This window comes from Nannobrachium achirus (genome assembly GCF_963921795.1).
Source record: "Nannobrachium achirus genome assembly, chromosome: 8".
In the NCBI taxonomy this organism is placed as follows: Eukaryota; Metazoa; Chordata; class Actinopteri; order Myctophiformes; family Myctophidae; genus Nannobrachium; species Nannobrachium achirus.
Window position 1 is genome coordinate 25,227,536 of NC_137817.1, and position 24,627 is coordinate 25,252,162.

Sequence of the window (24,627 nt, forward strand, 5' to 3'; positions counted from 1 at the left end):
TATGAGGGCGGCCGGAGCCTGAGATGGGAGGGGAGGATGGGTTTGGAAGGGTGGGGTGGGGGGCATTTGAACATGGGATGCAGAGGAAATGGCCTCGGGGCGCTTTTCTGGCGACGCAGTCCGGGACATCACCTCCGTGCGACGGCCCCGGAGGGGAGGAGGAGACCAAAAGAGCTGATCTGTATAATTCAAACAATGTTGACTTGCAGCACATGCAGGAGAATGATACGTTTTCTTTTTTTTCTTTTTTACTTTTTTTAGATAAGCAAGGAGTTGTCATCAACCGGATCACAAACAGGTGAGTTGATATCGGCCAGATCGGAGGCAATTACATAGGGGAGGAGATTGTTATGTTGTCTTCCCCATGAACTTATGTTAACTGCATTTAAATACATTCATTCAAATATCTTCTATCTTCCTCTTCTTCTTCTTCTTCCTTTTTTTCCTTTTTTTCTTTTTTTAATGTAAACTGATTACTAGAGAGACGAGGATGAGAGATATCCAATTAATAAGAGTGAAGTGCATGAATCTGAAAAAAAAAATAACTGCAATGGTCAATGGGGCACTTAGGAGTCAAGTGACTTTCAAGCTTGTGCCCTTATTTAACCACATCTCAAGAACACATAGAGGCTGTGCAGATCATGTGATGGTGTGATAAAAAACATAATTTGGCACAGGTGTGCAACTTCAGGGAGTAAGCTAATTGGAAAAGAAAAGAACACACTGTTTAAAGGAACTGGTACATAATTAGTCTCATTGTGCTAGTCTATTATGTATTGTAAAAGAGAGAAAATGCATTCCACAAATAGGAATAGTAAACCAAAGTCCACTTTATTGGTACATGAATTTGAAAACATGTTTGACTGAGCTCCTGCATCCAAATTAGCTTAATTTGTAGTGATGGTTTACAAAAAAGGAAATGCAGGCTCATTTAAAGTGAGAGGTAATGTAATGTAATGAATCTTTCATGTAAAATGAACAAAGAGAGACAGAGAGAGGAAAAAACACCCACACCCACGCCAGTGAATCCTGTATTTTCTTTTGCCATGAAGTTTTTATTGACAACAATCCATATACGTGAACATATGCCTATATATATTCATTTTACACATGTTTTAAATGATAAAACACAGATGCTATATCTCTCTAAAATGACCCGTGGGGATCCCTGAACCCCACTTTGAGAACCACTGCTTAAGTTAATCCGATAACTGCCATATATAAACCTTAAAGAAAATGTAAAAAGTTTATGGCCTTAACTTGAAGTTCATACAGTGTTCTTCAAACTCTCTCTCTCTCTCAATATCACACGTTACTGTCTGTATCTGTATTCTGGAATCGCTGGATTCCTTGATCTGATTAAAGCTCGCCGGGCCTGGCCACCGCATATTAACATGCACTCCTTTCATTTGGTCCTCCTTTCATCGCTGACGGACTGGAAGAGGATAGCAGGATGAGTAGGTGTGCAGGGAAAAGCACTACGGGGCACTCCCCCAAGGCCTGCCTGGGAGAAACCAGAGGTGATAGAGGAGGAGGAGGAGAGGGTGGCAGAGAGGGATGGACAGGGTTTTAAAGGAGAATTCCTTTTTCTTACAATTTATAACATCAGATGACACAAGAACGAGTGATAAATATAAAAAAAAAAAAAAAACAATCATCCCGAGTCCACCGCAGCTCCGATCGCGAGGGGTCTGGTTTAAAAAAAAAAAAAAGACAATGTAGTTGTTTTTCATAATGCTGAAATACTCTCCACAGTGTTTGTGTCCCAAATCATGGGAGAAATCCTGTTTTGTAAGACTTCAGGAAGTACAAACAGTAGGGGTGTACTAATCCTAAAATATTGATATTGCGATATATCGCGATACTAATAATCGCTAATCGTGATACTAATAATCGATACGAAATCGATTGTCGCGCAGGACGGAATTCATTTGCAAGTGTGATTCGAGTTGCGGTTGGTTGTTTAAACTGACACAATATGTCCATATATGGGCATTCCCAGATATGGGCTTAAAGCGGGGCCGCTCTCCATTCCGACATGCTGCCATTCCAACATTGACTTCTAATTGTCTGAGTGGCGGCACTTCCATAGAGGTTATAGGGTTATAGGGTTAGGTATAGGGTTAGTGTCGGAATGGGGGATGTCGGTATGGCAGCATTTCGGAATGGGGGGATGCACCCGGCTTAATGCCAAAGACATATATATATATATATATATATATATATATATCTTACATATAGTTATAGCTGAAGGGGTCCATGGAGTGCCCCCAAATGGTCCATGGAGTGCCAAATGGCGTATGCTCCCTATTCCCAGCAAACCACTAATCCTAGAGGTTCCACACTTGGCATATGTACTGATCAGTACTCTGCCAACGTCATAGGCACATTTGCCACCATCAATGTACTTACATTGGCGTACAGTTAATATAAAACGAAATTATTCAGGTGCTTTTTAGCCAGCTATTTTGCCCAATGCCCGCTAGCCCCACCCAACTGCGCATGTGCCAACAGCTTTTCGCGTCACGTACTCATTGCACGTACTGCTCTGGTGCAGAGTTATCACACAGACACAACACCAGCAAACAGGACTGTAAATCCATTTAAAATTAAACACGTTTGCTCAGTAGTCGGCGATGCAATCTTTCCAAGTCAAATTCAAGAAACGACATCGTTGGGACAGATCTTCCTTTTACACCTCCCGTGTAAAAACATGGGACGAAAAAAAAGACATCCCTTGGCCGTCAGAAACGCAACTACTATTTATGCGTGGTTAAAGCAACAGCAGCAGCAGAAGCAGCAGCAACAACAACAGGTGATTATTTACTTACTTTTGTTCACTTTCTTTCAACACTTGCTGACATATTGTGCTGTTTATTTTTGCTTTATTCACTCTCATTTGTATGTGCACACACACATGCGCGCCGACCACACGTGTGTGCGAGAAACAACAAAACGTTGTGGGCACCGTTTTCTATAGGTCACGATTCGGAGTATAACAGCAACATCCGTGGATACAGAGTTGAAAAAGTACGTTTTTACTTAGGTAAAAGTAGGCTACTCTCCTTCCCATGGCCTACTCGATCCTATCCTCCTAAGCTATGAACAACAACGTTTGTAGAAATGACCTAAAACAAACATCTGTGTAGAAATTACATAAACATTATTTAAAACAAAACATCGCAGTCACCGTTTTATATAGGTCACGATTCGGTGTATAACACCAACAGCAACCCGTTGATGCTGCGAGTGGAAAAGTACTGAAATATTTCTACTTCGGTAAAACAGTACTCTTTTACAAGTAAAATGTGCGTGTTCGAATGTGTTACTTGAGTAAAAGTACAAAAGTATTACCATCAAAATACACTTAAAAGGGAACAAAAGTGAATAATGCAGCTCTTTGCCCCTGCATTGTGTACAGGCTTGCCAACACTCCTGTACACCCAGTGTTTGTATCAAACTCCAAAAATTCACCAGAACACAGGACATTACATCTACTATGTGCGCAGGGGTGTGGGCAGTGCATGGAATCTCACAGATATATTCAGATATATTCCTAATTTATCAAATCAAATTCTGTACACCTACTTTTTGCATTTTAATTGCTGATATTGTACCCACCCTTTTCCAATGCGAGTAAAGCAAGCATAATAAAATTATAAAAATAAAACATTCACCAGAACACAGATCTACAAAAGGTTTTTGGGGGGAGGACCTCCAGACCCCGTTTGGGGAGTAAAAGTACTAAAATGTTTGAAAGCTCACAACACGTCCCATATTGCCTATTTTCAAATAGCCTGTATACAATAGGCCTGAATATTACATTCTATATTTAATAAAAAAGGGTTGTAATAACTGTGTGTGTGTGTGTGTGTGTGTGTGTGTGTGTGTGTGTGTGTGTGTGCAACACATTCTCATCCTCCTGGCGTCAGACCCTTGACGTTCTGGCACTAAGCTTTCCGCGTTTATTTGAGAGGCAGGGGGTGGGCTCAGCTGAGCCAGCTCGTCCATTGCAGACGCAGCCAGGCAGGCTCAGTTCCTCCATTGCAGACGGCGGCCAGCGGCAGAGCACGGAGACTGTTGCCATAGCAACATTGGCTAAGGTGGAGACAGCCTAGACCAGTAGAGGGCAGTAATACGCCTGGCGCGTCCACATGAGTACTTGAGTAAAAGTATTAATATACTGCTACAAGGTTGTAGATCGGCAATTTTCAAATAGCTGAGGGCTTAAGTGTTTTTTGTATTCTTTAATATTATAATTAATATCAGCAAAGTAAATAGTAACTAAAGTTTCAAAATAATTGTAGAGGAGTAAAAGTACCATATTTGCCTCTGAGAGTAGTTGAGTAGAAGTAAAAGTATTAGAAATGGGACATACTCAAGTAAAATGCAAATACCTAAATTTGACTTAAGTACAGTACTTGAGTAAAAGTACTTCACACCTGTAAATGGGACATTCTGCATTATGAGTACTTTTACTTTTGGTACTTTAAGTAGGCTAACACTTTCATGCCAATACTTTTTGTATTTTTACTCAAGTAGGCCTACCTATTGAATTTCGGACTTTTACTACTTGTAACAGAATATTTTTATATTGCAGTATTGATCCTTTTACTAAAAAGTAAAATATGTGAGTACTTTTTCCCACCATTAAGTTGTTCTGTGCTCCATTGCTCATGCCTGTTTACTCCCTATGGACTATTATAGTAGCTGTCCGGACGTGCTGACAACAACAACAACAACTCATTAAGGTAAGCTATTTTACTTTCCCATTGTTACATTTTGCACCACCACTAAACGAGGGGTAGTTGTCAACATGTTAGTGCTTAGTGGGTCTGTGAGTTTAAACAGATTGTCTTCTGACAAATAGCCTTCCCTTAGCAAGCTAAAAACAAGCTAAGCTAACAGTAACAGCAACCTATTTATTTATATTCATTGGTTCTCAAAGTGGGGTCCGGGGACCCCCAGGGCCAGGGGTCTCCGAGGAAGTTCCAGGGGGTCCCCAGCTAAATGATAATTAGGAACCAAATGGACCCTGAAACAACAGCACCAAGAATATCTATATTTGTGTATTAGGCTAGTCATTTATTTTCATTGGTTCTCAAAGTAGGGTCTGGGGACCCCCAGCGGTCCTTGGAGGAGTTCCAGGGGGTCCCCAGCTTATGATTATTAACCTAATGGACCTGGGTCTGAAACAACAGCAGCAACACATCTGTATAGTGTTGTAGTCATTTATATTTATTGGTTCTCAAAGTGGGGTCCGGGGACCCCCAGGGCCAGGGGTCTTTGAGGGAGTTCCAGGGGGTCCACAACTAAAAGATAATTAGGAAGCAAATGGACCCTTTGGGTCTGTAACTCAGGGAGTGCACAAAATCTACAAATGGAACCAAATGGACCCTTACAGGTCTGTAACTCTGAGAGTGTACAAATGGAACCAAATGGACCCTTACAGGTCTGTAACTCCGAGAGTGTACAAATGGAACCAAATGGACCCTTACAGGTCTGTAACTCTGAGAGTGTCTAAATGGAACCAAATGGACCCTACGCGTCCGTAACTCAGGGAGTGTACAGATGGTTGCATTTGTACACTCTTAGAGTTACGTTTACTGATTTTACAAAATAAATGGGGGTCTCAGAGATAGAATTGCCATTAGATGGGGTCCATGTCATACTGGGGGTCCTTGAAATCAAAATGTTTGAGAATCACTGCTCACCTGACACCTGGCACATCTTTTCAAATGGGTTTCTGCAGGCTAATATAAGTCAATTTAGGTTCCTTGAAAACATTAATTTATTGTATCTGCCATTTGATTTATAATGTTTGTTTGCACAACACTAAAGGCAAAAAGGCTTTCTTGTGGTGGTTGATTGAATGAATCAACCACTACCCATATCAATAACAGTAGAGTCAAATGCTATCCTAAAATATTAACACAATAAGCCCCAGGGGCTTATTGTGTATCCATTTTGGTCCATTGGTCCATTGTACTCAATTCATCAGTCATACATATCATACCATACAGAGATGCAGTCCAAAACATTTGGGATAAAGCTCTGTTGACTGAGAGACTGGAGATTCTACTAGGAACTATTTCATCACTTGATTTAAAAGTATAATGGGGTTAATATTATTTCCCTCACAGGCTAATCCGGCTGCCAGGACAAAGAGGACAAATTGGACATCATCATGAGAGGATAAAAGATGCTCCACACCCAATAGGATGGATGAACCAAGGCTGGAATTCTTTCAACTCGTGCTTATGCTCTGAATGAGCTGTCATAATGAAAGGTATGTATTATTGCGACCATAGGTCGCAGTTAACTTTGAAAACGGGCACATGTTGTACGTTCACACGTAAGCATGTATCTTGGCCTCAATGTCTATAGCTGCCAAACTGTTTGTTGACATTGTGACATCATATCACCTCATTAAAGATCACTGCTCACTGTGTGCGCTCTTGTGACGTTGTTTTAGGCAGAAACAGTTGTCTGATTTTCAGACAACTCCGCACCCAGAAATTTACAATAGAACTGTATATATTCCGGCCGTTTTCCCCGTCAAACACGGGTACCCGTCGGATACCTGCAGGGCCCCTGACCCGTTGTAGGACTCTGATACAGACTACTTGATCATCACCTAGATATCCAGATCCATATATTGAGCTGACCTCTACATCTGATTCCCAGATGATGCCTTGTTAGGGCAACCACACTAATAGAATCCCTTTTATGCCCATCAATATTAAGCCCGCATCTGGGAATCCCCATACAATATAATCCCTTTTGTGCCATCAATATTAAGACCATATGTGGGAATGCCCATATATGGACATACTGTATTGTCATTTGAACAGTTAAACGTAAACAACCAACCGCAACTAGAAACACACTTGAAAATGAATTCTGTCCTGCGTGAATTCCGTCCTGGGCGAGGTCGCTTTTCGCCCTTAGGCATCTTACTGGTATACAACATACTACTGGATTCTCAGCACGTACACATACATGAAAACAATAACATGCTGTACAGTATTCGTTTCCTTCCCTAGACCAGACATACAGTATTTGTACTTTACTCAGTATTTCACCATACTTACTTCTACTCCCACTCCACTACACCACTACAGATCCATATATTGTCCTTTTACTCCACTACTTAAGTAAGTTACTAGTTAGTTGTTTGTAGATTTTGATTCTTATTACAAAACATACACGACTACTCTACTACTTCAGCCCTATATGCATTTGAAAATAGCCATAATACACAGACATATTACACAACTCTGATTACCTTTGTTAATGTTGCTAACACAGGCTTTATTTTGTCTTGTCTACGTCAGGAGAATGTTTCGTCTGGAGCAGAGAACGTCAGCTTTTTGTACGACAGACCGGCCTTTCAAAGGATCCTAGAGCTGCGAGGATGTTTTCTGGACAGAAGCAAACACTTTGTGGACGGACTGTTTTTCCGATGTTGGATAACGTACAGAACAACTTTCGTGGACAGACTGCCTTTTTTACAAGGAGTTTTTATTTTACCTTTTGGAGTTTTTGATTTTTGTGGACTACCTTCTGCCTGGAGACTTGACATTTAGTAATTGGTTTTCATGATGGAAATAAGAACATTATGATGGTGTGTAACAAGGCCTAGTCTTTGGCACAAATCAATATTCACTGCATTGTACCTCACTGCATATATGAATGGGTTGTGTGAGATGTTTGACAAGATATCAGATGAAAATAGAGAAATTTACTTATTAGGCGATATGAATGTGGACTGGTTGGTTCAGTCATGTCCCAACAAGAATAAGTTGCTCTCTATATCAAATGCTTGTAATCTGACTCAAATTGTTGCATCTCCTACAAGAATTATTTCTGGGACATGTATTGACCATATCTATACAAATGTTTCTGAACAATGCTCTAAGGCAGTTTCTGTCCCTGTAGGTTTTAGTGACCATAATATAATAGCTGTCACTAGAAAGACAAAGGTTCCAAAACTTAAAGCTAAAATTATATTAACACGGTCCTATAAGAGATTTAATGAAGACTCATTTATTGATGAAATATCTAGTATTGACTGGAACATGGTGTGTAGTGAGGATGACCCTGATACTGCATTGGATTTATTTATGTCAAAATATATGAGTGTTTTAAACAGGCATGCTCCTTTAAAAAAGTTCATGATCAAAAATAGATCTGCCCCATGGCTTGATCAGAGTCTTAGGACCCTAATGACTGAGAGAGACATGGCCAAAAAAGCTTTTGTTTGTTCTGGATCAATTGATGATAGGTATAAATATTGTTCTTTACGAAATCAGGTAACAAAACTAAACAAGGTGAAAAAAAGGGACTATTTCAAACAAAGGTTATATGATGCGAGAAATGATAGCAAACAAATATGGAATGTTTTTAATGAAATCATGGGTCGAAAGACAACGGTGGGCACTCCCTTTGTGGAATCAAATGGATTTGTTCTCACTAAACCAGGTGATATTGCAAATCATTTCAATGACTTTTATGTGGGTAAAGTATCTAAACTAAGGCAGGCTATGACTATTTCAAACAACAGTAAAGCAAATGACTGTATCAAGTACGTTATAATGAAAGACAAAAGTTGTGAATTTGAATTTCATCAAGTGGAAGTCAGTGAGGTGGAGCGGCTACTCCGCTCTCTTCCTGATAGTAAGTTAGCAGGCCTAGATTACCTGGATAGTAAAGTACTGAGAATAACTGCTGGTATCATAGCATCTCCTATAAGTCATATTATTAATAGATGTTTGGATGTGGGCTTATGTCCAAAAATGTGGAAGGAGGCTAAGGTTATTCCTTTACCTAAGGATACCAAAGCTGCTTTCAATGAGGGGAATTCGAGACCTATTAGTATTTTACCTGTTTTGAGCAAAATCATGGAAAAGTTGGTGTATTCACAAATTCAAGCTTATTTTACATCTAACAACCTTGCAACAGAGTCTCAACATGCCTATAGAGCTGGTCACTCTACTTCTACTGCTTTGATACAGATGACTGATGATTGGCTTAAAGCTATAGATAACTCAATGCTGGTGGGAGTTGTGCTGTTAGATTTTAGTGCAGCATTTGATGTACTTGACCATTCTCTACTGGTTGAGAAACTTAAATGTTATGGTTTTAATTCTTCTGCTCTGAAGTGGATAATAAGTTACTTGTCCTCCAGATCACAAAAGGTGTATCTAAATGGCAGCCTGTCCAGTAGCAGGGGGCTAGAGTGTGGGGTTCCGCAGGGAAGTTGCCTGGGACCTCTGCTCTTCTCAGTATTTACTAATGACCTATCTTGGGCTACCAAATGTGCCACAACAGTTCTTTTCGCTGATGATACAACATTGTATTGCGCTGCAAAATCATGTGATGTACTTAATGAAATCTTGAGCAGAGAATTAAAGGTTGTGCATGACTGGGTTGTATGTAATAGACTTGCGCTTAACATCTCCAAGACTAAAAGTATAGTGCTGGGAACAAGGCAACGGTTATCTACAATCCCAAAGCTTGATTTAAACTTGTGCAATTTGGCAGTTCAACAAGTTGAAAGTACTAAACTCCTTGGAGTGATGCTGGATTGCACTCTGTCTTGGTCTCACCACATTAATTATATGGTTTTAAAAATGGGAAGAGCAATTGGTATTTCCAGGAAATGTGCTTCTTTTGTTGCCCGTCCACTTTTACGTCAGATAGTTCAGAGTTTAGTTTTATGTCATCTTGACTATTGCTCCACGGTGTGGTCATCTGCTGCCAGTGGTGACCTCAGGAAGCTCCAGGTGGTCCAGAACAGAGCAGCACGGTTGGTTCTGGGCTGCTCACTAAGGTCTAATGTGAGCTGTATGCATGCCAGCCTCTCCTGGCTTACTGTTGAAAATAGGTTGACTTGTAATACACTTGTGCTGTTCAAGTCAGTTATGAGCATTAAAACTCCAGTGTTTATACATAAACAGATCATTTTAACTAATACTATACATAATCATTACACTAGAGGTGCCAGTAATGGGCAGCTTGAATTACCAAGTCCAAAAAACAATGCTCTAAGGAGGACTTTTATTTTTAGATCACTGACACTGTGGAATAACTTGCCTCCAAACCTTTGCTGTATTTACAGTAAATTTGCTTTTAAAAGGAATCTTAAAGTTTATTTAACAATGTAATTTTTGTTTGCTTCTTTTTGATTGTTATTTTTTTCTGTTTCTTTTCTAAAATGTAACTTAATTTATATTATTTGTTAGTCTCATTATGTATTGTGTTGAGTACTGACTTTTAATAATATTGCATTTGTAACTGTAAATCTTGTATGTTTTTTATGTGTGGACCCCAGGAAGACTAGCTGGCTGCTACGGCAACAGCTAATGGGGATCCTTAATAAAATCAAATCAAATCAACTGCAAATTAGGGATGGGACAATATGACAATTTAATATCACGATTATTGTGACCAAAGAAATTAACATATCCCCAACAGCCATTATCCTGGGGCGGAACATTTGCCCAAAAAATAGCAGATCTGCAAGCTCACAACGCAACGCGACGCGTTGTGAGCTTGTAGATCGGCTATTTTTTGGCAAAGAGATTTGGTAGAGAGTGATTTGGTAGAGAGAGGACAACATCAAAGCTCACCTTGAGATGGACACCACCAGGCAAAAGAAAACCTGGGAGGCCCAAAACCACCTGGCACAGCACAAGAGCTGGAGCAGATGAAGCTGTCATGGAGATGCTGCCAGGGAATCATTGTGTTTCTGTCACCTTTGTGTAATAGGCTATTATTACACAGTATTACACTGTGTATTAAAGGCTGTCCTCTTTTAAAACTCACTTCACTCACAACACAACAGCTGTTTAGATGAACATTTAATATATTGTGTTTTTCATGACTTGGATTTATTCACCCTAACCCTGTATGCAGTATCAACACATGTGTAGAAGCCAGTAATGACCATTTAATTTCCCATTTGGTCAATTAACTCTGAGTGTACGAATGGAACCAAATGGACCCATACAGGTCAATTTGGTCCCATGTGTACATTCTCAGTTATGGGGGTCCTGATGCATTGTCCTGTTCAGATTGAGACGACACACAGTGATCAGAGTTAGCCTAACGGCATATTTATTTCTTACACAACACACAAAAATATACCATTTTCTAATTGAATTAAATGAAACTAGAAAATAAAATCTTAAGTAACAATATGGAAATGCAATTAAGGGTGCCCACACACCAAAGTACCTATGAGAGTGGAATCCGCGTTCTGCCAATGCATTTCCATGAGAAGGGAGCGTTTTTTGCAGAAATCCTCTGCTGGCATGAAACCGCTTCACTCTCATTGAAATGCATTGGCGGAACGCGGATTCCACTCTCATAGGTACTTTGGTGTGAGGGCACCCTTAGACTAGAAAACATCATTCTTGCACGCATGCACGTGACGTCAAAAAAATGCCCTGAAAAGAAGAAAAAACAAAGCACCACTGATCGTATCACCATCAATTAACTAATATCGTCCATGTATCGTATGGTCTACCATGGTTCAAACATTTTCCCATCATGATTTGTTTTTTTTACACACCATTGTAACCACACCATTACTGTTTTTTAGATTTAGAAAACATTTGCAGTAGGGATGGGACGATACATGATATTATCGTTTATCGTGATAAAAAGCTCTCACGATAATCACATTGTGGAAATTTAATTTATCGTGATATTGTGCTCTGTCATGCACTGGGATCAATTCACCTTTTATTTGCCAAGCTTCATATCCGGTACCATTTAAACCTTCTATAATTGATAAAACGTACTTATAATATATCCTTGATAGTCTTTTTTTCACTCTCTACCAAATCTCTTTGCCAAAAAATAGCCGATCTACAAGCTCACAACGCGTCGCGTTGCGTTGTGAGCTTGCAGATCTGCTATTTTTTGGGCAAATGTTCCGCCCCAGGATAATGGCTGTTGGGGATATGTTAATTTCTTTGGTCACAATAATCGTGATATTAAATTGTCATATTGTCCCATCCCTAATTTGCAGTGAGGTACAATGCAGTGAATATTGATTTGTGCCAAAGACTAGGCCTTGTTACACACCATCATAATGTTCTTATTTCCATCATGAAAACCAATTACTAAATGTCAAGTCTCCAGGCAGAAGGTAGTCCACAAAAATCAAAAACTCCAAAAGGTAAAATAAAAACTCCTTGTAAAAAAGGCAGTCTGTCCACGAAAGTCGTTCGTACGTTATCCAACATCGGAAAAACAGTCCGTCCACAAAGTGTTTGCTTCTGTCCAGAAAACATCCTCGCAGCTCTAGGATCCTTTGAAAGGCCGGTCTGTCGTATAAAAAGCTGACGTTCTCTGCTCCAGACGAAACATTCTCCTGACGTAGACAAGACAAAATAAAGCCTGTGTTAGCAACATTAACAAAGGTAATCAGAGTTGTGTAATATGTCTGTGTATTATGGCTATTTTCAAATGCATATAGGGCTGAAGTAGTAGAGTAGTCGTGTATGTTTTGTAATAAGAATCAAAATCTACAAACAACTAACTAGTAACTTACTTAAGTAGTGGAGTAAAAGGACAATATATGGATCTGTAGTGGTGTAGTGGAGTGGGAGTAGAAGTAAGTATGGTGAAATACTGAGTAAAGTACAAATACTGTATGTCTGGTCTAGGGAAGGAAACAAATACTGTACAGCATGTTATTGTTTTCATGTATGTGTACGTGCTGAGAATCCAGTAGTATGTTGTATACCAGTAAGATGCCTAAGGGCGAAAAGCGACCTCGCCCAGGACGGAATTCACGCAGGACAGAATTCATTTTCAAGTGTGTTTCTAGTTGCGGTTGGTTGTTTACGTTTAACTGTTCAAATGACAATACAGTATGTCCATATATGGGCATTCCCACATATGGTCTTAATATTGATGGCACAAAAGGGATTATATTGTATGGGGATTCCCAGATGCGGGCTTAATATTGATGGGCATAAAAGGGATTCTATTAGTGTGGTTGCCCTAACAAGGCATCATCTGGGAATCAGATGTAGAGGTCAGCTCAATATATGGATCTGGATATCTAGGTGATGATCAAGTAGTCTGTATCAGAGTCCTACAACGGGTCAGGGGCCCTGCAGGTATCCGACGGGTACCCGTGTTTGACGGGGAAAACGGCCGGAATATATACAGTTCTATTGTAAATTTCTGGGTGCGGAGTTGTCTGAAAATCAGACAACTGTTTCTGCCTAAAACAACGTCACAAGAGCGCACACAGTGAGCAGTGATCTTTAATGAGGTGATATGATGTCACAATGTCAACAAACAGTTTGGCAGCTATAGACATTGAGGCCAAGATACATGCTTACGTGTGAACGTACAACATGTGCCCGTTTTCAAAGTTAACTGCGACCTATGGTCGCAATAATACATACCTTTCATTATGACAGCTCATTCAGAGCATAAGCACGAGTTGAAAGAATTCCAGCCTTGGTTCATCCATCCTATTGGGTGTGGAGCATCTTTTATCCTCTCATGATGATGTCCAATTTGTCCTCTTTGTCCTGGCAGCCGGATTAGCCTGTGAGGGAAATAATATTAACCCCATTATACTTTTAAATCAAGTGATGAAATAGTTCCTAGTAGAATCTCCAGTCTCTCAGTCAACAGAGCTTTATCCCAAATGTTTTGGACTGCATCTCTGTATGGTATGATATGTATGACTGATGAATTGAGTACAATGGACCAATGGACCAAAATGGATACACAATAAGCCCCTGGGGCTTATTGTGTTAATATTTTAGGATAGCATTTGACTCTACTGTTATTGATATGGGTAGTGGTTGATTCATTCAATCAACCACCACAAGAAAGCCTTTTTGCCTTTAGTGTTGTGCAAACAAACATTATAAATCAAATGGCAGATACAATAAATTAATGTTTTCAAGGAACCTAAATTGACTTATATTAGCCTGCAGAAACCCATTTGAAAAGATGTGCCAGGTGTCAGGTGAGCAGTGATTCTCAAACATTTTGATTTCAAGGACCCCCAGTATGACATGGACCCCATCTAATGGCAATTCTATCTCTGAGACCCCCATTTATTTTGTAAAATCAGTAAACGTAACTCTAAGAGTGTACAAATGCAACCATCTGTACACTCCCTGAGTTACGGACGCGTAGGGTCCATTTGGTTCCATTTAGACACTCTCAGAGTTACAGACCTGTAAGGGTCCATTTGGTTCCATTTGTACACTCTCGGAGTTACAGACCTGTAAGGGTCCATTTGGTTCCATTTGTACACTCTCAGAGTTACAGACCTGTAAGGGTCCATTTGGTTCCATTTGTAGATTTTGTGCACTCCCTGAGTTACAGACCCAAAGGGTCCATTTGCTTCCTAATTATCTTTTAGTTGTGGACCCCCTGGAACTCCCTCAAAGACCCCTGGCCCTGGGGGTCCCCGGACCCCACTTTGAGAACCAATAAATATAAATGACTACAACACTATACAGATGTGTTGCTGCTGTTGTTTCAGACCCAGGTCCATTAGGTTAATAATCATTAGCTGGGGACCCCCTGGAACTCCTCCAAGGACCGCTGGGGGTCCCCAGACCCTACTTTGAGAACCAATGAAAATAAATGACTAGCCTAATACACAAATATAGATATTCTTGGTGCTGTTGTTTCAGGGTCCATTTGGTTCCTAATTATCATTTAGCTGGGGACCCCCTGGAACTTCCTCGGAGACCCCTGGCCCTGGGGGTCCCCGGACCCCACTTTGAGAACCAATGAATATAAATAAATAGGTTGCTGTTACTGTTAGCTTAGCTTGTTTTTAGCTTGCTAAGGGAAGGCTATTTGTCAGAAGACAATCTGTTTAAACTCACAGACCCACTAAGCACTAACATGTTGACAACTACCCCTCGTTTAGTGGTGGTGCAAAATGTAACAATGGGAAAGTAAAATAGCTTACCTTAATGAGTTGTTGTTGTTGTTGTCAGCACGTCCGGACAGCTACTATAATAGTCCATAGGGAGTAAACAGGCATGAGCAATGGAGCACAGAACAACTTAATGGTGGGAAAAAGTACTCACATATTTTACTTTTTAGTAAAAGGATCAATACTGCAATATAAAAATATTCTGTTACAAGTAGTAAAAGTCCGAAATTCAATAGGTAGGCCTACTTGAGTAAAAATACAAAAAGTATTGGCATGAAAGTGTTAGCCTACTTAAAGTACCAAAAGTAAAAGTACTCATAATGCAGAATGTCCCATTTACAGGTGTGAAGTACTTTTACTCAAGTACTGTACTTAAGTCAAATTTAGGTATTTGCATTTTACTTGAGTATGTCCCATTTCTAATACTTTTACTTCTACTCAACTACTCTCAGAGGCAAATATGGTACTTTTACTCCTCTACAATTATTTTTGAAACTTTAGTTACTATTTACTTTGCTGATATTAATTATAATATTAAAGAATACAAAAAACACTTAAGCCCTCAGCTATTTGAAAATTGCCGATCTACAACCTTGTAGCAGTATATTAATACTTTTACTCAAGTACTCATGTGGACGCGCCAGGCGTATTACTGCCCTCTACTGGTCTAGGCTGTCTCCACCTTAGCCAATGTTGCTATGGCAACAGTCTCCGTGCTCTGCCGCTGGCCGCCGTCTGCAATGGAGGAACTGAGCCTGCCTGGCTGCGTCTGCAATGGACGAGCTGGCTCAGCTGAGCCCACCCCCTGCCTCTCAAATAAACGCGGAAAGCTTAGTGCCAGAACGTCAAGGGTCTGACGCCAGGAGGATGAGAATGTGTTGGTGTGTGTGTGTGTGTGTGTGTGTGTGTGTACCCAATGTCAGTGATTGTTCAGTTACAGTCACAAGTACAGCGCAAGTCATTGCATCCTCCCATCACATGCAAACACTAATATTATGTCTGACCTGCTCTGCTTGCATCCACGTTTCAGTCATGTAGTAAAATGTGTCACAAATACTTAATTCTATATATTACATATATAGTATATTGTTTACAATATACAAATCTTTCAGTTGTGCATTGTATAGAAAGTCGGAAGAGAAAATCAAATGACATATTTTCCCAAACACTTCTTTTTCTACATTCTAATTTACCTTTCTTTTCTAAAATCCTGCTATATAATTCTCAGATAACCCTGATCGGACCAGTCAGCCGGGAAACAGCCACACCCTGTCATTGGAAGTGATGACGACGGAACAACTGACAACATTGTTTATACCGAACTCCTTTAATTACATTATCATTTAAGCAAGCATTTAAGGGGGAGGGGGAATAACAGAACATTATTTATTGCTAATCAAAACACCTAAAAAATTTCAATAACACCATATGCCTTATTATGTCTTGACGTTGCACTATTTATTTGTGTGTGTGTGTGTGTGTGTGTGTGTGTGTGTGTGTGTGTGTGTGTGTGTGTGTGTGTGTGTGTGTGTGTGTGTGTCTGTGTGTGTGTGTGTGTGTGTGTGTGTGTGTGTGTGTGTGTGTGTGTGTGCCTAATTACTGTTCATGTCCATGTCACTCACAACTTACACCTTTTTAGAACTGAAATAAAATTGCCTACACCAAATATGCTGTTTGTTCTCTACAGTTGCAGAAATGTATTCCCCCCCCCCCCCCCCCCCCCCCCCCCCATTTCACACTATTTTGCATTTTGGAAAGAAAATGCATATTTAATATTGAGCTATCCTAAATTTGTATTGCTTAGCTGCCCACTGGACTGTAGACATGTCTGGGAACAGGAGACTTTCACATAGGAAAGGGGCCAGGCCCCCGCCGGGGGCTTTTTTCTAGTATATATGGGTGGGTGACGTGACGTAACGTTTTCGCTGTCCTCGGTGTCAAACATGTATAAATAAAAAATATATTTGTCAAAAACCTTCTGAATATTGTGCAGGACATTAAGCTTTATGCTCAAGATTAAAACATTTCATTCCTAATTTCTTCAGAATTTTCAACCAAACATGGCAAAACTCATATGGTGTGACTGTCTTGACCTTGTTTCTCAAAGTGGGAACTTGAATAAAACTAAGAAAAATAATTGCTAAAAATCATTTGAAAATGAATTTAGGCTAAAAGAAATGTCTATTTGTGAGCCTATATCTTTTCAAAGTCAAAGCATAATGTTTTCAGTCATTTCTGATCAAAAACATTTTGTCCCCCAAACCAAAATCATTTGGTGTGACACTAGTTTGGAAAAATTAAACAGGCAATTATTTGGACACCTATTGGCTAGAGAGGTCCTTCTTCTGTAAGGCTATTCAGCACTCCCAGCACAACTGCAAGACAGGTGTCTGAGGTGAGTTATGATTTTAACATTTTCATGAAATGCCATCTTGTTGAAACTTTGACAAGTGCACCACTTCTGGATGTCTGTTGGTGTGACACCTTTTCATTTAAAAAAGCTTAAGTTATTTGAAGTTTTGGTCATAATTCCATGTAGATCTAGGTTGCTTTGTTATAGCTAGCATGTTGTTAGCATGCTAATGTGTACCTAGTAGCCTCAAGGTAAACCTAAATGCAGAAAACGTAATATGGTGTGACACTTAATCATAATGGTGTGACATGTCTGCTTGTCACGCCATATGACTTGATTGTCACACCATATGATATATACTGTATTTAACTACAGATATAACAATAAATAACAAAGTCCCATGTTTCTATTGTACATTTAAACATTTGTTTTAAACTTTTTTTACATAAAATGTAATTTAGCTTCATTCAGTGATACTTCAAATTCATCAGACAGAGCAGAAACCCCTTCCCAGAAACCTTAACATATTGTTTCAATCTAAACAATATTTTCTCTTTGTCTTAAACTATACATTCCATTTTCTTTGGTCAGCTGGAACATGACAAGTGCTGAGAGAACGAGAAAGTACAGGGAGAAACTAAACAATGACCTAGCAAGGAGAGAGGAGACAAAGGGGCGAGACTGCATTCTCTACGAAGAGCAGGAGGTTGTCTGTGGCATAGCAGAACCGCAACAAGGCAGCCGGTTTGCTACCCTCATGTACAATACAATACATGTACAATACAGTCTAAATGTATAATCTAATCTGATCTAATACTTGTACTTTCACTCACTGGACTGGACAGTGTTAAGGTAGGACCCGAGACAAAACTAGCAAAAATAGCTGATCTACAAGCTCTCAACGCGTTGTGCTGCGAGAGCTTGTAGATCAGCTATTTTCGGAGTTGCGCAACCCAGCACTCTTTAGCTAGTGGAGATGTGGTGTAACGTCATGATTCCTAAATACATTTTGTTCAACACAAAATGCTGTGTTCAAGTTCAGGAGACTTCGGAAAAAAGCAATTCACCTGAATGCTGAGTTCTGTTTCCACTAATTGGTGTTAATAAAATGTTGCCTTGGCTCCCAGTGTGGCTATGCACCTTATTGTCTCTTTAGGATCCTTCTGCCGTGGGCTGGCAGAAGACTTAGGTGTGCGTAGCATTCCTGTGCACATCCTCATCATCCATCTACTACTACAATTCTTTCTTATCCCATGTTAAAGCCCTACAATAATATCCTGTTCAGAAATAACGTGTTATTTAATGTTAAAGCAATTTCACTGTTGCTATTTTTCCTGGGTAATTGTTTAATCAATCAGTAAAGTTCTGTACTCACTAATAGGTAGGTTAAAACACAGTTTGCTTTGACACATGAAGATATGATCATACGGTGTGACACTAAATCATTTGGTGTGACATTCCAAATAGTGAAAAATCATACCTTTATTAATGATGAAACCAAAAAAATGTTCATGGATTACATAGAAAATAGTATCAGGAAGAGTCACAAATATTTGTGTAATTTTAGAGAAAGTTTTGTCAGAATAAATTTAAAATATGTTGAAAGATCGACAACATGGGCCTCACACAGAGTGTTGATTATGAAAAGAATATACAGATTTAATTGATTTTCACAAAACTATAGTGGATCACAGGTTAGTTATGATAAAGGACTTTGATAAAGTGAGTAACTTAAGAAAGATGTACTCAATTTTCATTTTATGAACAATTATTTTCATGTCACACCATATGACGATTTTAGGTACAACACACGGCTGAATAAAGTCTGATTCCAATAAAATATCTAAAAACAAAATGTGTTTCCATAAAGTTGAGAGTGAGTAGAACAAAAGTAAAAAAAATTTATGCCTGCTATTTAAAGTTTTTTTAAAAACACATTTTTTGGGGCGTCACGTCACTGACCCATATATATATGTCACGTTTTTTTTGCGTCTCAGAGAATTAGAGAAACGGAGCGCTTGCCGTGCCGCACAGGGCGGAACAAGCGGTCGCCACAACAACGTCCTCCAGGCGGAGCCACTCGATTGTCCACGACATTGCAAGTGGCGCGAAGGCCAGCGGACCGGCGGAGCGCCGCGCGAGTTACGAAGCCGTGGTGAATGCAATCGTTATATGTATGCCCAGGCCGTAAGGCCTGGGCAAGCCCACGATAAACGCCCTGTCCAAGTGACTACAATGGAGCTAATGGCTAAGCTAGGCTAGGCTAGGCTAGGCTAGGCTAGGCTAGGCTAGTAAATAAAGAAAGAGAGTCGCAAACGAGTGACGTCAGCGCCTTCACTATTGAATGGCTGCGTCGCCATCTGGTGGTGATTAGTGTGTGGTGAACTACAAAACGAGCGCTCTTACCACAGTCTCCCTGAGTTACCCAGTTACCCTGTAACATATATATACGTTGTAGGATGCCAATGTCAGTCATCAATTTGACTCCAAACTCAAACTCTAATGGATAGATTGCTATGCCACTTGAACACATTCAAGCTTAACCATTTGAGTGACCCTGTGACCTTTCCAGCTTGTTTAAGTTTCCCCCCTTTTTTATGATGACACTTTATTTTATTTGATAAAAGCAGAAAAAGTGTCGCTTCCAGCTGCAATATCAGCTTACCCAGTGCTGGCAGGGTTATTGTGCTGACAATCAGCATGTTCAGGTACCCAGCATTCACCGAGTTATTGAGAGGGAGAAATCTCCCTTCCCCTCTACGTATCTCCCCCTAGCGCGCTCTGTGTGTGTGTGTGTGTGTGTGTGTGTTTGTGTACGTGTGCGTGTGCGTGCGAGCGTGTGTGTGTGTGTGTGTGTGCGGGTGTGTGTGTGTGTGTGTGAGAGAGAGACAGAGAGTGCACAGGTTCTTTTGTATACTGAATCATACAGTATCAAATATGTCTTCATTTTTTACTATATAATATCAAAGCTGTCATATCAGTAACAACTCAATGAAAAGAAAACCGGAAAAGTCGGAACCGGAATTGTCTGTATTTTTTTCCTCTCTCTCTCTCTCTCTCTCTCTCTCTCTCTCTCTCTCTCTCTCTCTCTCTCTCTCTCTCTCTCCCTGCCTCTCTCTCTCTACTTTCTAATCAAGGAGTTGTGGCGTGAGGTGTCAATATAACAGTGCTAGTTACGTAATTAGACTTCCATGGTGAGAGGGCTTAAGTGTGACTAAAGCTGCTCGTCTTTTCCCTCACGCTCCATTTTAACCATCTTTCCCAACAACTATGATGTCCCTTGGCTGAACTTGGCTGTGCATGCCTGTATTCCTGCGTGCTCGCGCGTGTGCATGCATGCGTTAGAGTGTGTACATATATGCGTAGTGTCTCTGTAGGCCTACATACGCCATCAGTCACATACTGTTGCCTCAGCTCTGTGAAGGTTTCTAAACTTCCAACATTGCTCAGCGTGATGACGAGGAAACACCATCATCTGCAGTTTTGAGGATTTGTTTTGCTTAACACAGGAGAGCACACTTTGCCAGAAACTGTGGGAAAAACCAATACAAACCATGTCCTTTAACACATTCACCACTAGAGGGCGCCCAATGGCCATAGAATCTCTCATAGACAAGCGTTGTATATGCACAAGCCGTGCACAGCCATGACGCGCCTGAACACTTTGTGTCATGAACAGGGACAGGATGAAGTTAGCTTGAAGTTAGCTATTGGCTACCAAGCATTTTAGAAGCCCTATTTTTGGCGATTTAGCCATGATTAAACCTTGCACACCTCATGGATATGCATGGAACAGAGAAAATTAGCTCCAAAGATCCTGGATTGCATTGGAGTGGATGGTAAATATCGGCGGCGCGACGCTCTCGCGGGCCGTGTAAACGGATGACGGCCGGCGGCCCGGCTCAAATAAATAAATTAAAAAAAAATTTTTAAACTCCCGAACTAGTTCGGGATCGGCACCCTGATAAGGTCCAAATAAAGCCGAACTAGTTCGGGATTGGCACAGTATGGGCGGCTTGCACCAACACGGTTTAAGCCTTAAACTGGTTTAAATCAAGGTTTATCTTTTAATCAGCTTGCACCAAACCTTAAATCTAGTTTTCATTAATCAGGCTTAGTTTTAAACCATCCTTTTAATAATCTTGATTTGAATTTTCACTGTAAACCTGGATTACTGTTAATCATGTTGCACCACTACTTTAAACTTTGATTTAAACATCAGTAAGGGATTAATTTTAAACCTGCTGTAGAGGTGGTTTAAATGCAAACATGCCATTGACATGAATGGGGGTCCCCCTCCACAGAGGGAAGCCTCACAGCCAGCCCTGCAGGCTTGCATCTGTAAACTGCAGACAGTGTTTCAATTCACAGCTGAAAACAAACATCTCATCATATTGTTGTCTTCAATACATCCTTGTAGTACTGTACATCGGCTATTTTAAATTAGCGAACATTTAAATATTTACAGGGACATAATACAGACATTTGTTATAGAAGCTTGTGGACTTCCCAAGCAACATGGAGACGTTTTAATTTTCGAAATCGCTTCAGAATTGACTCAAATGTGAATGTGATCAAAACTGTGGTCTTTTCTTGCTTCCTTTCTAGCCGTGCATCGCATCGCCGCACCGCACCGCACAGTGTAGCGTCCGAGCGTCATCGTCGTATGACGGAGCATTATACTTTTTGTTTTGTTTTGGCTGCAGGCGCTCTTCTTAACATAGGCCTGCCCACATTCTCCTAGAAGTGAATAAAAAAGTAACGCTAAGATATACTTACCAATCAGCCCAGATGACAACTTTAGCACTGCCAAACTCCATTCCTGCCTAGCTGACATCAAAAGTTGGATGTCCGACAATTTCCAATTTAATTATGCTAAATGTGAAGTCCTATTGTTTAACCCCCCCGGAGACACAACCCTCATTGAAAATAACCTCGGGCCACTACTCGCCAACTTAAAACCCACGGTCAGAAACCTGGGAGTCTTCCTGGAATCTGACCTCTCTCTGGAAACCCACATAAAAAAGGTTGTTCAAACCTCTTTCTACCACCTGAGAAATATAGTCAAAGTCAAACCCTTTCTTTCCACCCCTGATCTGACCAAAGTAATTTATGCTTTTATTTATTCACGCCTTGATTATTGTAATTCCCTTTATTCCTGCCTCTCCAAAAAATCTATTCACCGTCTCCAACTTGTCCAAAACGCAGCCGCACGGCTTTTAACTGGTACCAGGAAATTTGATCATATTACACCCATTTTAGCTTCCCTGCACTGGTTACCCATTTCCTTCAGAATCGATTTTAAAATTTCACTTATCACCTACAAGGCCATATCTGGCCTTGCTCCATCCTACATCTCAGACTTACTTGACCCTTATGTCCCATCCCGTGAACTCAGATCCTCAGGCAAAGGTTTACTGATCGTCCCAGTTTGCAATTACAAAACTAGAGGTGAACGGGCCTTTGCTTTTAGAGCCCCAAAGCTCTGGAACGATCTGCCCGAAGAGATAAGGCTTGCTGACTCTTTGCCACGTTTTAAATCTCTCCTGAAAACTCACCTCTATAGAACTGCCTTCAACCCTTAGCTCCCCTGATTGTCCTGATTTTAATGTATGCTATCATTGTTTATTATTTCATCTATTAATTTTGAATCTATAATTGTGTTGTATTGCTTGTTTTGCTGATTGTTTGTTTTGCTGATTCTCCTGTCAAGCACGTTCTTAAAAAGTGCTATACAAATAAAGTTTTATTATTATTATTATTATAATGATATTAGGCTCAAGAGAATAGCCCAATAGCATATTCAAGTTTGTTTACATCGAAATCCAAGATGGAGGACATTTAAACCATGAATTAATCACAGTTTATGGTTTTAATCACAGGTTAAGGGTTTAATCACAGATTTGTTAAGCAATGCTTAAATTTAAGTGGTGCAACGCACCTAGATTTAAAATAAAACCTAGATCAACAAACCCTTGATTAACCCTAAACTAAGATTTATTTAATCCCTTTTGGTGCAAACCACCCTATGAGTTTTAATTTGGCTATTTTGCACGTTCATAACTTCATATCATGTTTTATATCAGGTAAATGTGTTCATACTGTTGAACATGATGGGGGCAACTGTGACAATTGCTTTTATGTTTCTGTGTTGTTTATTTCAGGTTATTTATTCCAACACTTTCATGTCCTCTCACTCCTAAGGGCTCAGAATGCACTTATAGTCTTGTCTAGTATTGTCTCACTACTCTGCAGGGGCGTCACAAGGGGTAGGACTCCGGCGGCTGCTACGAGCATAAATCGAATCTACTACTGGTCATGTGAGCAGCTCAACCAATCAGGCACTGCTGTCACCGTAATGACTGGAAAATCGCGCAGATGGAAAACGGTGAAATGAAGTTAACGGACTGCTGTGGGCGCCGGGGCACCACGGCCACTGTGGCCGTTTGGGCATGTCATTTTTCGAGGGGCACACGGCCAAAGAGAGGGGCAACGATGGCCATGGCCGTCGTGGCCGCCGTGAAATTCTTCCCCTGCTGGGCATTGACATAAAAAAAAACCCGCCTCAACGTGTCATTATAACCACATAACTTGCGGTCACGTCGCGATAGTTTTCCGTTGTGTTGTAGGCCTACAGTACTTTTGATGGATTTTACTAACAAAAAGTTCTATCCACCGTCCCTGGCTGGATCATCATCACAGATGCAAACACAGAGAGACGCAGCAGCCCCTCTCTCTCTCCTCTCGTCAGATTTCACTACAGCGCTGCAGGTGAAGAAGTCTTGTAGTGTGAACGGTCTTACTCGCACAGCGTGACACAAGACCCAATATTCTTCAAGAAAGAGGATTGTGTAGTGTAAATGCTCATTCGATCCGATGAAATAATTATGGAATCAGATTGTAGGCGAAGTCTTGTAGTCTGTGGAGGCCTTAAAGTGCCATATTGTCTTCAGATTTATTCACCCTAGGACCTGGTTTAAAAAATGAGCGTATTCGGGCAATCAAAACGCCGGCTCTGTGTGGACAAAACGTCATTGCTCAAGTGTAAAATATTTAAACAAATAAACGTATTAACTAAAAAAAGTAGCAATGTTTTATGTTGCTCTGAGAAATTAATTTGTTTACAACGAAACCAAAACATTCAAAGCCTGACCTTTGGTGAATTACAGTACAATATACATGGTTGCATGCCGGACCTGGAATCACTTCTCAGAAATTAGGAGAACTACACTCACAACACTGGTGCACAATCATGTAGACATCAGGGCTTAGGTAACCTTAGTTGCAACAGGAGCAGAGACGGAATGTATAAACGCAGTCTGCTATTTGGGATGTG